This window comes from Aethalodelphis obliquidens, unplaced genomic scaffold (assembly GCF_003676395.1).
Source record: "Aethalodelphis obliquidens isolate GAN/ISIS:26980383/991018 unplaced genomic scaffold, ASM367639v1 scaffold15, whole genome shotgun sequence".
Classification (NCBI taxonomy): domain Eukaryota; kingdom Metazoa; phylum Chordata; class Mammalia; order Artiodactyla; family Delphinidae; genus Aethalodelphis; species Aethalodelphis obliquidens.
Genome location: NW_020837959.1, coordinates 21972792 through 21988567, shown reverse-complemented (window position 1 = coordinate 21988567; position 15776 = coordinate 21972792).

The window sequence follows — 15776 nt, the reverse complement described above, 5'->3', positions numbered from 1 at the left end:
TGAGTGATTACAAATAAGGATGAAGTGGTAAACTTCATGTATTGTGAAAGGCCTTAAAAACCTCTTCCCAATCCAATGCTCTTCATCTCCTGACTGCTAGAGTACTTAAAAGGAAATAGTCAAAATCAAGCTCAGTGTATACATAAAACAAATTAAAGACAGGAGAACTGAATTTCATATCTTCTCTTTTTGTTTATTTTTAATATATCCTTGCTGGTGTAGATGTTTCACTATAACTTCTAATTCTGATGCTTAAAAGGACATTTCCATGGGATGTAACTTTATGGAAACATTACTAATCCTTTCCTTACTCAAAACCCTCCTTCAGTATTTCCAAGATCATCAACCTCCTTCTATGTTTCAAGGCAACTGAATAATGAAATATCCTTCCTCCTCCCCTCAAATGTATTGAAATTCTTGAATTAAATCTTTCATTTCTCACAAGCCTTCGGTAAATCCAATGAAGAGAAAAATCATGTCTAATGTCTATATTGATGTAGTGGTAATTCTACTATTATGAAATAGCATGGTACTGCTTCTTAGAATCTGTTCCATCACACAAGGTCATAATTCTAGTGTCTGGCTACTCCTGTTACCCTAAAGCAAGAGCACTATTTATATACATAGCATGTCAGTGAGGAGTTTTCAACTGCTTCATCAGTCTAATTAGATGATATAATCAGGCTAGTTCTTTTACTTGAATTTTGCTCTACCAAATATCATAGTACATAAATTTACTTGGGTACTTAATAAATGTCTATACAAATTTGTTTAACAATACAGACTTTCTGAATTGTATTTGGGTAATGTATTTTTTCTCCAGTTTTAACACTGAATATATGGTAATGTTGATCACTAATTTTACAACATTGAAAATCAAAGGAATATATTTCTGTGACATAATGGATAGGTATAAATATCAACACTTGGATGATAGATACTCAATACACTGTCCACTTTATATTTTAACTTTCATACAAAGGAAAGTGGAAAGGGATATTTTTGTGTAATTTCTATATAAAATCATAAATATAGTTAAGTTTTGATAGTCTACTTTGATAATCAGTTCAAAATATCACCCACATCAAGTCCTGCCATTTTACATAGCAGCAAAAGTCACCCCCTTGAAAAAAGTTGGTCTTGTACTTCTTTTGATAAAAATGTATCAATGGCTACCATTTATATTTTGAATAGAATGTAAACTACTTTCTGAGGCCTACAAGGTTCTGCATGATCCACGCTCTGCCCAACTGACAAAGACTCTCCTTGACCAAATTTCAGTGTATTTCCTCTGAGCCCTCTTCTGTACTAGGCTGGGACCCTTAACCTCTTCTCCCCCACCCACCCCCGATCCTGTCTTTCATCCATCTAACTTAGTTTTAGCAATAATTCTGCTCAGTGACTTTAGTGAAAAAGCCCCTTACCCTTATCTGATCAGGTTTCTTATTGTGCACCCTTGATGTACATCTTTTTGGCCTTTTATAGCAAGAATCTTGTTAGCTGAGTTTAGCAAGAATTCTCCTACCCTTGATTTGTCCTCTTAATAGTTTTCCATCCACTGACTCCCTCACTCTGATACTTGGCTATAAATCCCCAGTTATCTTTACCATATTCAGAGTTGAGTCCAATCTCTCTCAGAGGTATCTGCAGTACCTCTACTGCAATAGTGTTGAATAAAGTCTTCCTTACCATTTTTAGGAAATGAGAGAATTATTTTTTCTTTAACACCATCCACCCATTCAATGCTTCTCCCACTTTATTTCCTTCTTGTTCATTATATTCTATCTAGACTGCTACCTGTAAGTTTCTGTAACATACAACAGTGTTGCCATTTGAGATAGTGAATGTAATAATTCCTTTTGTGTTGCTCTCAATCCACTCTTCAGATGACAAGTTTCTTCTTATATTTCATCTTTTACCTTCCAAGTGTGTTTCTTACAGAGTCATTCCTGACAATCTTTCACAAGCTCCCATCCCCACATATGCTCTTATTTTCTGTCGCAGATTTTTGCTTGCTTCATTCATAGCATTAATAACATATTGGTAATGGGTCTTTTTTTTTCTTACTCACCATACTGGACTGTGATATTCATAACGTATTTTCTCCAGTATTTAACATATTTTATGTTAAACAGCAAGTGCTTACTAGATATTTTCAAGAATTTGTGACAGGTCTGAGATATTTTTTTCTGCCTAAAACTAAACGAGTTAACTTGCCACAGGTTCATGGACGCTGGTAGAAGACAGAAACACCTGAGGTAGAAAGGATTATTATAGCCAAGCCAGCAACATGAATTTCATGTTCACATCAGTTTCCCTTGTCCCGCAAGTCCCATGGGGGAAACATAGATGGGCCCAAATTTTATATACAGTAGGTTGCTCTCAAGTAGAGGAACACTGATCTTTGAGAACTCAAATCTTCCGGGATGAGCATTTGTCCAATGCACTTGGATAGAATATTTTGAAGATAAATATTGTGCTTCTTTTTTGTTCCATGAATGAGGTTTTAGCTAGAAAATGACATTATATTAGGAAAATTGTCAGAATCTCTAAAAATTTATGTTGAAGAGCAATCTGGATTTTCCTCATCTTTTTAAATCTTAGAAGCCTGGACACATAATGAGATAAAATCAGAAGCTAAGTCTAATGGTCAAGATTTCATATAAATACAGAGATCTTAAACAAAAATTAATTAGAGTAGAGTTATAGATACAGCATACCGCGTACCATCATCTTACTGTCAAATTACTTGCAATCAGTATGTATTTTAAAATTCTAAAATTGATTATTTTTAAGTATCTGATTTCATAATTAAACTTTTCTTGAAGAATAAAAAGACCCAGGTCTCTAACATTTTTCCATCTCTAATATGTAGTTATATCATGACCATGTCTGTTTGCATTCAATTACTGAACCTCCTTCACGTCTTCAAAAAATAGCACACATTTTATTTATTTATTTTGTGGTACGCGGGCCTCTCACTGTTGTGGCCTCTCCCGTTGTGGAGCACAGGCTCCGGACGCGCAGGCTCAGCAGCCATGGCTCACGGGCCTAGTCCCTCCGCGGCTTGTGGGATCTTCCAGGACCGGGGCACGAACCCATGTCCCCTGCATCGGCAGGCTGACTCTCAACCACTGCGCCACCAGGGAAGCCCCACAGATTTTATTTTGAATCATAAACTATTTTAAAAGTTGATGAGCTCTTGTCTCTAATAACAGCAAAATATTATTAAATATGGCTACAATTTTGAGATATTGACAGCAGTGTGCAATTCATTTTTTTAAAGTAGGTACTCTGTGGAGGAGAATATCTCATGATAAAAGCAATATTATATTTTTGATATGTTGTTTTATTTCTTCTTTATTTTTAGTAAAATAAAGCCCTAAAAAGAACGTTGTTATTTTTGAAAAAGCAACATTTTAATCATATTTTGGGGAAAATAAAAGAAGGCAATACATGATATAGTAAAGTTTTGGTTTTTTACCTGTTTTTCAGATTAGTTAAATGCACAAAAGTCCACTTACAGTGGAAATGCTGCTAATTTTATAAACACAGATGTTCAAGAAATAATTTATATCAATTTTTTTCATTATTTACATAATAGAAACAGCAGCAGCAATAAAATCTACACCAAGAATAGTAACAGTAGCAAAAGAGCAACTTTCCCCCTCACTGTGATGTCAGCCTGATAAACATCATCTATAGGTTCTGAGTGGAAGGACAAGACTTGGGATTGTATAAAGTTCACTGAAAAATTATCTTAAAGTAGAGGATATGCTCAAAGTCAGTACATTGTAGATACAGCATACCGCGTACCATCATCTTACTGTCAAAAATCAAGCTGTTAGTAATTTGACGGTCTTAGAGGTCAAACTCAGCAACTTTTAAAGGACGGCAATATATCAGCCCTATTACACAGCATAAATTAAACAACAAGAGGACATCCATAGGAGAAAAATATGATATATATATATATATATATATATATATATATATATATATATATGTTTAAAAGTAAGTGGAAATAACCTCACTATAAGCCAACTTTAGGAAATAGCACACAAGATCATCATAACATCTTTTGTCAATATACTCGTGAACTTAAAGCACAGAGTTGACCTAGAGTGAAAATACGGAAATTCATAGTAGAGAAATAGAAACCTAATATAAATTAGAGAACTCAACATATAATATCTGATATAAAAATTTCACTAAGTAAAAATAAACACAATTGGGAGATTGCATAGGGAATAGTCAGTGTCCTTGAACAGATAATGCGATGAATAACCCACACTAAAGAAAAAAGAGTGTAAAAAAACCCCAGATTTAAAAAATAATAATAGGGCTTCCCTGGTGGCGCAGTGGTTGAGAATCTGCCTGCTAATGCAGGGGACACGGGTTCGAGCCCTGGTCTGGGAGGATCCCACATGCCGCAGAGCAACTAGGCCCGTGAGCCACAACTACTGAGCCTGCACGTCTGGAACCTATGTTCCGCATCAAGAGAGGCCACGATAGTGAGAGGCCCGCGCAACGCGATGAAGAGTGGCCCCTGCTTGCCACAACTAGAGAAAGCCCTCGCACAGAAACGAAGAACCAACATAGCAAAAATAAATAAATAAATTACTAAACTCCTACCCCCAACATCTTTTAAAAAAAGTAATAATAATAAAAAATAGATTAATGACCTGTAGGGAAATTATCAGGAGGGGTAACAAATGTGTAATTGGAGTCCCCAAAAGAGAGAATGATGTGTATGTATAATTTGAATATATGTATGTATGAATCACTAATGAGTGGGATGTCACAAATTTAATGAAAAACATAGACTGTAACCATATAGATGCAAGCAGAATTTGTATAAATAATACCATATCTAGAAACATTATTAACAAACTTTAAAAAAGTAAAATATAAAGAGTAAAATCCTAGACACAAGCAGGGAAAATAAGACCAATTACTTAGAAGGATATAATACATGGGATGACTGACTTCTGATTAGAAACAACAGAGGTCAAAAAGGGTAATAGGTGGTAAAAGACACTTTAATATTATACGTTTCTTAAATTTTAAGTTGGTATAATAATGACCCTAATCTGATAATTAAAGTAAGTGTATTTTAATACACAGATCAACCCCTATAAAAAAACAAAATTCTAGTAAAAAACAAATAAAAAAGCAAACAGTTTCATGTGAGGGTTTTAATGTTGTAAATATAATGCAGATAATATATATTACCCAGAAATAATCTTTTTAAGAAAACATTTTCTCCTTTGAGTTAATGTACATATTCTTCAATTAGTTGTTTTTGAACAAATGTATAACTATTCAGAGAAATAATCTGTCCACCCAAAGGAATGTCACACATCAGTAACCAGGTGAGGAGGTTGTAAGATGTATGTTTGATAAATCCTGTTAATTTTATGACATCACTGAATCTTACCATTCAAGGAACTAGTGATTTTGTTAAATCATAAAAGAAAATAGTAAAAGACTTGGGGGATTAGAGTGAATTGATCTTGGACCTTGGGTAGCAAAAAGTAAAAAAAAAAAAAAAAAAAGCAAATTTAATATATCCTTTACTATCTGAGAAATGAATATGATATAAAAGAAAAAAACAATTTTCATTCTCATTTTTCCCAGTTACTTTGTGTTTATGTTTTCTTCCAGCACGTGGAAACCAACCTACTCTGGGTTCTTATTTATTTGGTTACCAGTACCTGCAGGGTATATATTTGTCTATGAGGTGTTCTGAATTGCTTATCTAGTGTTAATTAAAACTCGTGAGGAATTAGATTTTTTACTTGGTAAAACAATTTGGAAAAAAATAATGAATGGAAAACAATAGCCCCAATTTCATGTTATATTTACAATTTCCTCAAACACATGCTTTAGTTTTCTAGAGTTTTCATTTATCACAAAACTAATCAACATTAATTTAAAAGCTCACATTCATTCTTTTTTCAAAAATGTAAATTATGCTGTAAAAATAGAAGAATGTTTACACACAACTTGAGCAGAATCTAGATGAAGTTTGTGTTAACTACACAACAAACATTTAAAAAAAATAATGAATTTACTATATAATTCAGTAAAAAAGTCTTGAACTTTGTAAATAACTTCTTCAATTCTCTCCTTCACTGGGAATATGTAAACAACTTCATAGAGAAAAAAAGTAGATACACAAACTCATTCTGCAATATATATATACATTCATAGATGTAAGAAATTTTTTTAAACAAACATGAACCATTTGATATTTTATTTCACATGCTAGCAAAATATAACTTCCTGGTTTTAATAAAATGGCTTATAAAGAGGTCCAAAAATTCTGTGGACATCAAATACCTCTAAAGCATAGTACTTTTATGAGCTGAGTGTAAATGAATCAAAACCATATGGCAATCATTTCCTTTAAATGAAATGCATATGGTGAAAACACAGAAGAAGAAAGTCCTGAGCCGAATTCATGTAAACGTAGCCTCTAGATTTTTAAAGTTGATGTTGTCTTTTTCTGGTACTGAAAAAATATGGACAAACACAAAGGACTACTACCATTCTTCTTACCTTTAAGATCTGTTTGCTTAAGACTGGTAGAGCAATGGATGTACTTGTTTTTAGTATTTCCATTTAATCAAGGCACTTTTCTTTATAGATTCTGCCTCTATAAAACAAGTGTTTCTAGTCATTTTCTTCCTCTATAGTATAGCTACAATTAGGACATGAAAAGAATGCATGGTGTGAGCATGATTTGGTGTGAGAAAGACACTTAGAATAGGAAATGTCCTCAATAGTACAAGATACATCATTTGGAAGAAAATGCTATTATAAAATTCTTCCTGTGGTAAAAACTTTTCCACTTTGTGAGGTGGCTGTCTCTACGCACACCTCCTCATTTATTCTCTCCTAAAATGAATGTTTCTGAAAGAGTTATTGTAAAATCAAAATTTGCATAAGTTTTGAATGTTCTGGAATACATTGTATCTGTGATCTACTTGAGAAAACATTATATTAAAAGCTCTTTGCTAGAAGATGGGCCTACAAATACATGATTTTATACATAACAAAAATAAAATGTACTGCTTGTGGTAGGATACAGAATGGGAATAAAAACTAATGTATTCCATGATAAATAAATGGACAAAGACAAAGTGACCCAAGAACTTAGAAAGGAGACAACTGTGTACCAGATTTGTCAATAGAAGTTTCATAGGGGTCCAGTGGCTTAACATTAGCATTGTTTAGAAAGTAAATAAGTCAGTGAGTGGAGAGAATGGAATCTAGTTTCCCAGAGACAGGAAACTGTATGCGTAAAAGTGAACAGTAGAATGAACATGGAATTTCTGGACAGGATGGGTGAATAACTCATATATATTTAAAGCAGGATATTGGTCAGCAATAACAGAACTAACTCAGCACATACGCAGGAGTCTTGTTAGACTAATTGCATAGGGATTGTTTTTTACGGAAATTTGAAACTTTAAATATTATAAGAGTGATATAATTGTACTATTCAAGAGTGCTGTTTTTAAAAAGTAATGCAGTAACTGGTAAAAGATGATATCTAGACTTAACATGGTGATCATTTTGAAATGTATAGAAATATATCAAATCACTATGTTGTGTAACGGGAACTAATATAGTGTAGGTCAATTATACTTCAAAAACAAACTCATAGAAAAGAGATGAGATTTGTGGCTACCAGAGCAGGGGTGGGGGAGGGGAAATTGGATGAAGGCAATCAAAAGGTACAAACGTCCAATTGCAAAATAAACAATTAAAAAGAAAAAGTAATGCTTTTGGGAGGAGGGTGTAGAAGAGAAAGTACAGTGGAAAAACTAGACACTGCAGCAGTTTTTCTATCTAATGAAATGGAAAACTTAGAATGACCTGTTGACCTATGACAAGAAGAGAGGATACAAAATGGGAAAGAAAATTGACAGTGACAGTGGTTAACAGAATGTTATTAGCCAGAGGTTTGGGGAAATTATTAGCCTGAATGACTAGAAAAGTGTGATAGAATTATCTGAAGTAGGATACTCAGAATGGTAAATTAGACCACATTCTCTCCATTCCATCTTTAGCTTCTCCAGCTCACTTGGAATTCAAAGTGATAACATTGTAAGGCACAAGTAGATAGGGAATGCTAAGGGTGGAAGTACTCATGAATAAATTCCCTCAGTAGTGAAGTTGCGCATTATGGGATAAGTAAATGGGAATAGAAATCTATGCTATGGCCCCAGAGCAGTGAAACATGGCAAGCAAAGTAAAAGGAGAATGAGAAAGATATGTGGAGATTATGAGGCAGCCTCTGGTGTTGGATTGACTGGTTTCCAATTTGGACTCCACACCTCTTTAGAATATGGCCTTGTACAAATCATTCAACATTTTTGCATCGGTTTCATCATCTCTAAAATGGGGATACTATCTCATGGAGCTGAAATGAAGCTAAAATGCTTTAATACATATATAACACTCAGAACAGAGCCATGCTCATAAAAAAGGCTCAAGAAATCTCTAATACATGGAAATAGTATAAGAATTTCAAAAAGGGAGGTGTATGCAATAAATTTGGCAGTGAGGGAAAAAATACTCCTTCAAAATCATTGTGTAACCTTTCAGTCTTTTTCATTAACCCTCAAAAATAACCACACTTTTTTCCTCCTTTTGGAAAAAAAGCATAAAGAAGCCACATAACTGGCAATGGCAACTAACGATGGGAGGGCAGGTTTGGATAGTAATTTCAGTGTATAAGATAGTAAGGAACAACTTTCACAAAGATTTTTTTCTATGTGTTTCCATAGTACTGTATTCTCAGCCCTACTGTATTTAACATGGGGTGCTGTTATTGTTCATTTATTAGTTTGGTGCTATGCTAAATATTGTACCACTAAATTTCCTGGTTTCAGTTTAGTGAATCGACTGATCAAACTAGATATATATTGACCTGATAAATACAGCTGAGATTCTAAATGTAAAAAATGATCCATCCTTCCCCTCCTGCTTATGGCAATTGATTCATGTTTTAAAATTTAGCAGTCATAAAAAAAAAAAATTCAGCAGTCATCTCTCTCACAAAAATATCAAACCAACAACCAGTTCTTGCATAAACACCATGGATGATATATTGAACAATTGTTCTAAAACAGACATAGAATTTTGCATTCAATCATTGCCAAGAAAATATATTCCTATGGGGAAGATAAAATAAACTGCATATGTATGAAATAAACAAAAACATTTGACATACACCTTGACAACAATGATACATCTTCAAACATATACATGATCTATAAATAAATGGTTAAATAATGGAAAAGAAGAAAGAAATATTTAATGTCCTGAAGTATGTTTAATATACTTTTGACAGAACAGTTGGGTCTAGTTTGACTTCTTGAGGTAAGGTTGGATATGACTGGACAGTGAGAAGAAAGGGAGATGGTCCAGTTGATAATCTAACACAAGGATGATTGTTAGTCATGTATTTTTCAGAGGAACATTTTGTCAAGAATTCTCTTATCTCATTACAAAAATATCCATATATACTTTAAAATGAGCACTGCCCCCACTCTTCATCAAAGATCAAAGTGAGGGCATTTCATGATGCCTTTAATTTGTCTACAGTTATTATTAAATCAAAATCAAATACCTATAAATACAGATAGATGGACATTCATTTGTCTGCAAAATGCCAAAAAGTTAAAATAAAAAGATATTTTAATGTATTGATTATTTAAACCTAGACAGCCAAATTTCCACTTCACATGATCCTGAGAAAACCTAGCTTTTATCACTTCACAGTGACAATAATAATAGAATAGTCTTATCATTCACAAATAAGATGAGGTGCTGCTGAACTCATTTGAATTTTTAAACTCATTATCAACTAGCACTGGAAAAACTGTTTCTATTGTAATTTAAACCCAATGGAACGTAAACTCATTTAGTACTGTCAAAGTCTCATTATTTGTCTTGTCAGAGAAAAAACTGGTGATTACCACAGAACATATTTGTATATTTTACTTGCTGTTTATCTCAGAAGTTTCAACTGTGTAGAGTAACAAAAGAAAGCAATTAAAGTATCAAGGGAGGTTGGTGGAGCAGAGTAGATAGCTACTGTCAGCAACAAACTATCAAACACAGTAATAGAAAAATGTGTCATGGTCCAGTAATCATGCCAGAGGAAGGAAGGAGTAATAACTTTCCTTATGAACTAAGACTGCAGAGAAATTTTAATATGGTTTTCAATTTGTATTGTATACAACATGAAAACTTATATATATGTGTGTGTATACATGCACATACATAAATGTTGGTATGTATTTAAATATGGTGGCCCCTTAATATTTTTAGGCAGCTCACTTGAGACACTCACTATTTTATAATAGAAAATTTGCACAAATCTCAGAAAAAATTCCTAAACTTCACTTTCCGGCTAAATTTTCAGAGAGACTGAGTATGTGGTGTAGCATGACAGGATTAGGAAGCCTGTCTCCATAAGAGTATCTCTTGATTTTTGACTCACATATAATTTATTGACATAAATTACCAGAGGTAAGATTTCGGAGCCCCTTGGGGAACTGAAACAATGTTGACAATTTCATTTAGTCTTTTTATTTATTGCAGTGCAGTTGCTTTACACTGTTGTGTTAGTTTCTGCTATACAACAGAGTGAATCAGCCATACACATACATATATCCCACCTTTTCTGGATTTCCTTCCCATTTAGGTCACCACAGAGCACAGAGTAGAGTTCCCTGTGCTACACAGTATGTTCTCATTAGTTATCTATTTTATACATAGTATCAATAGTGTATATGTGTCAATCCCAATCTCCCAACTCCTCCAAACACCCTTCCCCTTGGTATCCATACTTTGTTCTCTACGTCTGTCTCTATTTCTGCTTTGCAAAGAGGATCATCTATACCATTTTTCTAGATTCCACATATATGCATTAATATATGATTTTTCTTTTTCTGACTTCAATCTGTATGACACTTTCTAGGTCCATCCACATCTCTACAAATGTCCCAGTTTCATTCTTTTTTATGGCTAACATTCCATTTTGTATATGTACCACATCTACTTTATCCATTCCTCTGTTGATGGACATTTAGGTTGCTTCCATGTCCTGGCTATTGTAAATAGTGCTGCTATGAATACTAGGGTGCATGTACCTTTTTGAATTATGGTTTTCTCTGGGTATATGCCCAGTAGTGGGATTGCTGGGTCATATGCTAGTTCTATTTTTAGCTTTTTAAGGAACATCCATACTGTTTTCCATAGTGACAATATCAATTTACACACCCACCAACAGTGCATGAGGTTTCCCTTTTCTCCATGCCCTCTCCAGCATTTTATTGTTTGTAGATTTTTTGATGATAGCCATCCTGACCAGTGTGAGGTGATACCTCATTGTAGTTCTGATTTGCATTTCTCTAGTAATTAGTGATGTTGAGCATCTTTTCATATGTTTGTTGGCCATCTGTATGTCTTCTTTGAAGAAATGTCTATTTATGTCTTCTGCCCATTTTTGGATTGGGTTTTTTGTTTTTTTGATCTTGAGCTGCATGAGCTGTTTATATATTTTGGAGATTAGTCCCTTGTCAGTTGCTTTGTTTGCAAATATTTTCTCCCATTCTGAGGATTGTCTTTTCATCTTGTTTATGGTTTCCTTTGCTGTGCAAAAGTTTTTAAGTTTCATTAGGTCCCATTTGTTTATTTTTTGTTTTCATTTCTATTACTCTAGGAGGTGGGTCAAAAAAGATCTTGCTGTGATTTATGTCAAAGAGTGTTTTGCCTATGTTTTCCTCTAAGAGATTTATAGTGTCTGGTCTTACATTTAGGTCTTTAATCCATTTTGAGTTTATTTTTGTATATGGTGTTAATATTTCATTCTTTTATATATAGCTGTCCAATTGTCCCAGCACCACTTATTGAAGAGATGGTCTTTTCTCCATTGTATATTCTTGCTTCCTTTGTCATAGATTAGGTGACCATATGTGCATGGGTTTATCTCTGGGCTTTCTATCCTGTTCCATTGATCTATATTTCTGTTTTTATGCTAGTACCATACTGTCTTGATTACTGTAGCTTAGTAGTATAGTCTGAAGTCAAGGAGCCTGATGCCTCCAGCTCCGTTTTTCTCTCTCAAGATAGCTTTGGCTATTCTGGGTCTTTTGTGTTTCCATAAAAATTGTAAAAGTTTTTGTTCTAATTCTGTAAAAAATGCCCTTGGTAATTTGCCAGGGATTGCACTGAATCTGTAGATTGCTTAGGTAATATAGTCATTTTCACAATATTGATTCTTCCAGTTGAAGAAGATGGTATATCTCTCCATCTGTTTGGGTCATCTTTGAATTCTTTCATCAGTATCTTGTAGTTTTCTGAGTATAGGTGTTTTGCCTCCTTAGGTAGGTTTATTTCTAAGTATTTTATTCCTTTTGTTGCAGTGGTAAATGGGACTGTTTCCTTAATTTCTCTTTCTAATCTTTCGTTGTTAGTGTACAGGAATGCAAAAGATTTCTGGGTATTAATTTTGTATCCTGCAACTTTACTAAATTAATCAATTAGCTCTTGTAGTTTTCTGGTGGCATCTTTAGGATTTTCTATGTATAGTATCATGCCATCTGCAAACAGTGATGGTTTTAGTTCTTCTTTTCCAGTGTGGATTCTTTTTATTTCTTTTTCTTCTCTGATTGTTGTGGCTAGCACTTCCAAAACTATGTTGAATAATACTGGTGAGAGTGGACATCCTTGTCTTGTTCCTGATCTTAGAGGAAATGCTTTCAGTTTTTCACCATTGAGAATGATGTTTGCTGTGGGTTTGTCATATATGGCCTCTATTATGTTGAGTTAGGTTCCCTCTGTACCCACTTTCTGGAGAGTTTTTACCATAATTCGGTTTCGAATCTTTTCAAAAGCTTTTTTTGCATCTATTGACATGATCATATGGTTTTTATTCTTCAATTTGTTAATATGGTATATCACATTGATTGATTTGTGTATATTGAAGAATCCTTTCATCCCTGGGATAAATCCCACTTGATCATGGTGTATGGTCCTTTTAATGTGTTGTTGGATTCAGTTTTCCAGTATTTTGTTGAGGATTTTTGCATCTATGTTCATCACTGACATTGGCCTGTAATTTTCTTTTTTTTTGTGATATCTTTGTCTGGTTTTGTATCAGGGTGATGGTGGCCTCCTACAATGAGCTTGGGAGTGTTCCTCCCTCTTCAGTTTTTTGGAAGATTTTGAGAAGGATAGGTGTTAGATCTTCTCTAAATGTTTGATAGAATTCACCTGTGAAGCCATCTTGTCCTAGACTTTTGTTTGTTGGAAGATTTTTACCACAGTTTCAATTTCATTACTTGTGATTGTTCTGTTCATATTTTCTATTTCTTCTTGACTCAGTCTTGGAGGGTTGGACTTTTCTGGGAATATATCCATTTTCTCCAGTTTGTCCATTTTATTGGCATATAGTTGTTTGTAATTGTCTCTTATGATCCTTTGTATTTCTGCAGTGTCAGTTGTAATTGCTCCCTTTTCAATTCTAATTTTATTGATTTGAGTCCTCTCCCTTTTTTTCTTGATGTGTCTGGCTAAAGGTTTATCAATTTTTTTTATCTTCTCAAAGAACCAGATTTTAGTTTCATTGATCTTTGCTATTGTGTTCTTCGTTTCTGTTATATTTATTTCTGCCTGATCTTTATGATCTCTTTTCTCCTACTAACTTTGGGTTTTGTTTGTTCCTCTTTCTCTAGTTCCTTTAGGTATATGTTTAGGTTGTTTGAGATTTTTCCTGTTTCTTGAGGTAGGATTGTATTGCTATAAACTTCCCTCTTAGAACTGCTTTTGCTGCATCCCATAGGTTTTGGGTCATTGTGTTTTTGTTGTCATTTGTCTCTAGGTATTTTTTTTATTGCCTCTTTGATTACTTCAATGATCAATTGGTTATTTAGTAGCATATTGTTTAGCCTCCATTTGTTTGTGTTTTTTACGTTTTTTTCCCTGTAACATTTCTAATGTCATAGCATTGTTGTTGGAAAAAATACTTGATATGATTTCAATTTTCTTAAGTTAACCAAGTCTTGATTTTTGACCCAAGATGTGATCTATCCTGGAGAATGTTCTGTGTGTGCTTGAGAAGAAAGTGTATTTTGCTGGGTTAGGATGGAATGTCATATAAATATCAATTAAGTCTATCTGGTCTAATGTGCCATTTAAGGCTTGTGTTTCCTTATTAATTTTCTGTCTGCATGATCTATCCATTGGTGTAAGTGGAGTGTTAAATTCCCCCACTTCATTTACTCTTTATAGTTCTATTCCTCCCATTAATATCCCACTTACAGACTGGCAACTCTCAGTGATTCATGAGAAGTTGTGCTAAGTAGGTGGCATGATTATGGCAAAGTTTCCAGGAAAGCACTAGTGGTCCCAAAATTAGTTGATGTTTTCTTCTTAGGGAAAGCAACATTTTCGTCACCTTCCTTCAAGCTACAAAGTTTAAGGTGGTTAGTAGAAAATGCAAACCAAATGTCCAGCATGGTTCCAGGCTTGTTAGGCAGTAGGTGCAAAGTATTTGAATATTTGTGATGATAAAACTCAAATGTACTATATAAACAACACTATAGGATATACAGGCAGACCTTGTTTTATTGCTCTCAGCTTTATCACCCTTCACAGATATTGAGCTTTTTACAAATTAAAGGTTTGTGGTAACCTTGCCTTGAGCAAGGCTACGAGCACCAGTTTTCCAACAGTGTTTGCTCAGTTTGTGTCTCTGGGTCACATTTTGGTAATTCTCACAACATTTCAAACTTTTTCATTATTATTATGTTTGTTGTGGTGATCTGTGGTTGGTGATCTTTGACGTTACTACTAGGATTCCCTGAAGTCTCAGATGATGGTTAGAATTTCTTAGCAGTAAAGTATTTTTTAATTAAGGGATACACATTTTTTAGACATAATGCTATTGCACACTTAATAGACTACAGTGTAGTGCAAACATAACTTTTATATGCACTGTGGAACAAAAAAAGTAATGTGACTCACTTTATTTCAATATTTGTTTCATTATGGTAGTCTTGAACTGTACCCACAATATCTCTGAGGTGTGCCTATATTTCCAATCTGTTATCACAGTGAAATCATATGTCCTGTGCTTATTCACTTTTGTGGCTTTTGTAGCACCTGCCACAGTTTCTATCTAGAATTTTCAATGAATGTTAAAAAAAAACTAATGAGGTTTAAACTTTAAGGAGTAGATCAATATATCAGAACTAGGGAAATCATTAAAGCTGATCTTGCCTATGGCCTCTTCCTTCTGCCCTCCTGATTATCTGTTGTAATTGGGTAGTATTTTCAGTTATTACTGGAATGGAGTTGGGTCCTGTGGGATGACAGGAAAAATTAAACTGTTTACTGAAACCAGATATTAAGATGAGGTCAGAGAAAGCATATCATTATTTACATTAAGTGAATAAAGCAAATAACATAAATTCAGATTCCACCTGAAACATGGTGTCCATGGAATTAAGAAATCCTTCATTATAGCATCATAGTAATATTTATTGACTTAATTCAGAAAAATTCAAAACATTTTACAAGTATTATGTGGAACTACTGATAAAATAAACATTGTATGGAAGAGAATAGCCAGACTGAAGAAAAACAGGAGAAAGAAAGAAAAAATAAGCCAGGGTAAGTCTAAAAATCAAAGTGCATGTCATAACAGAAGTGAGACACCTTTTTGGCTACATGTGAGATGATTACAGTGA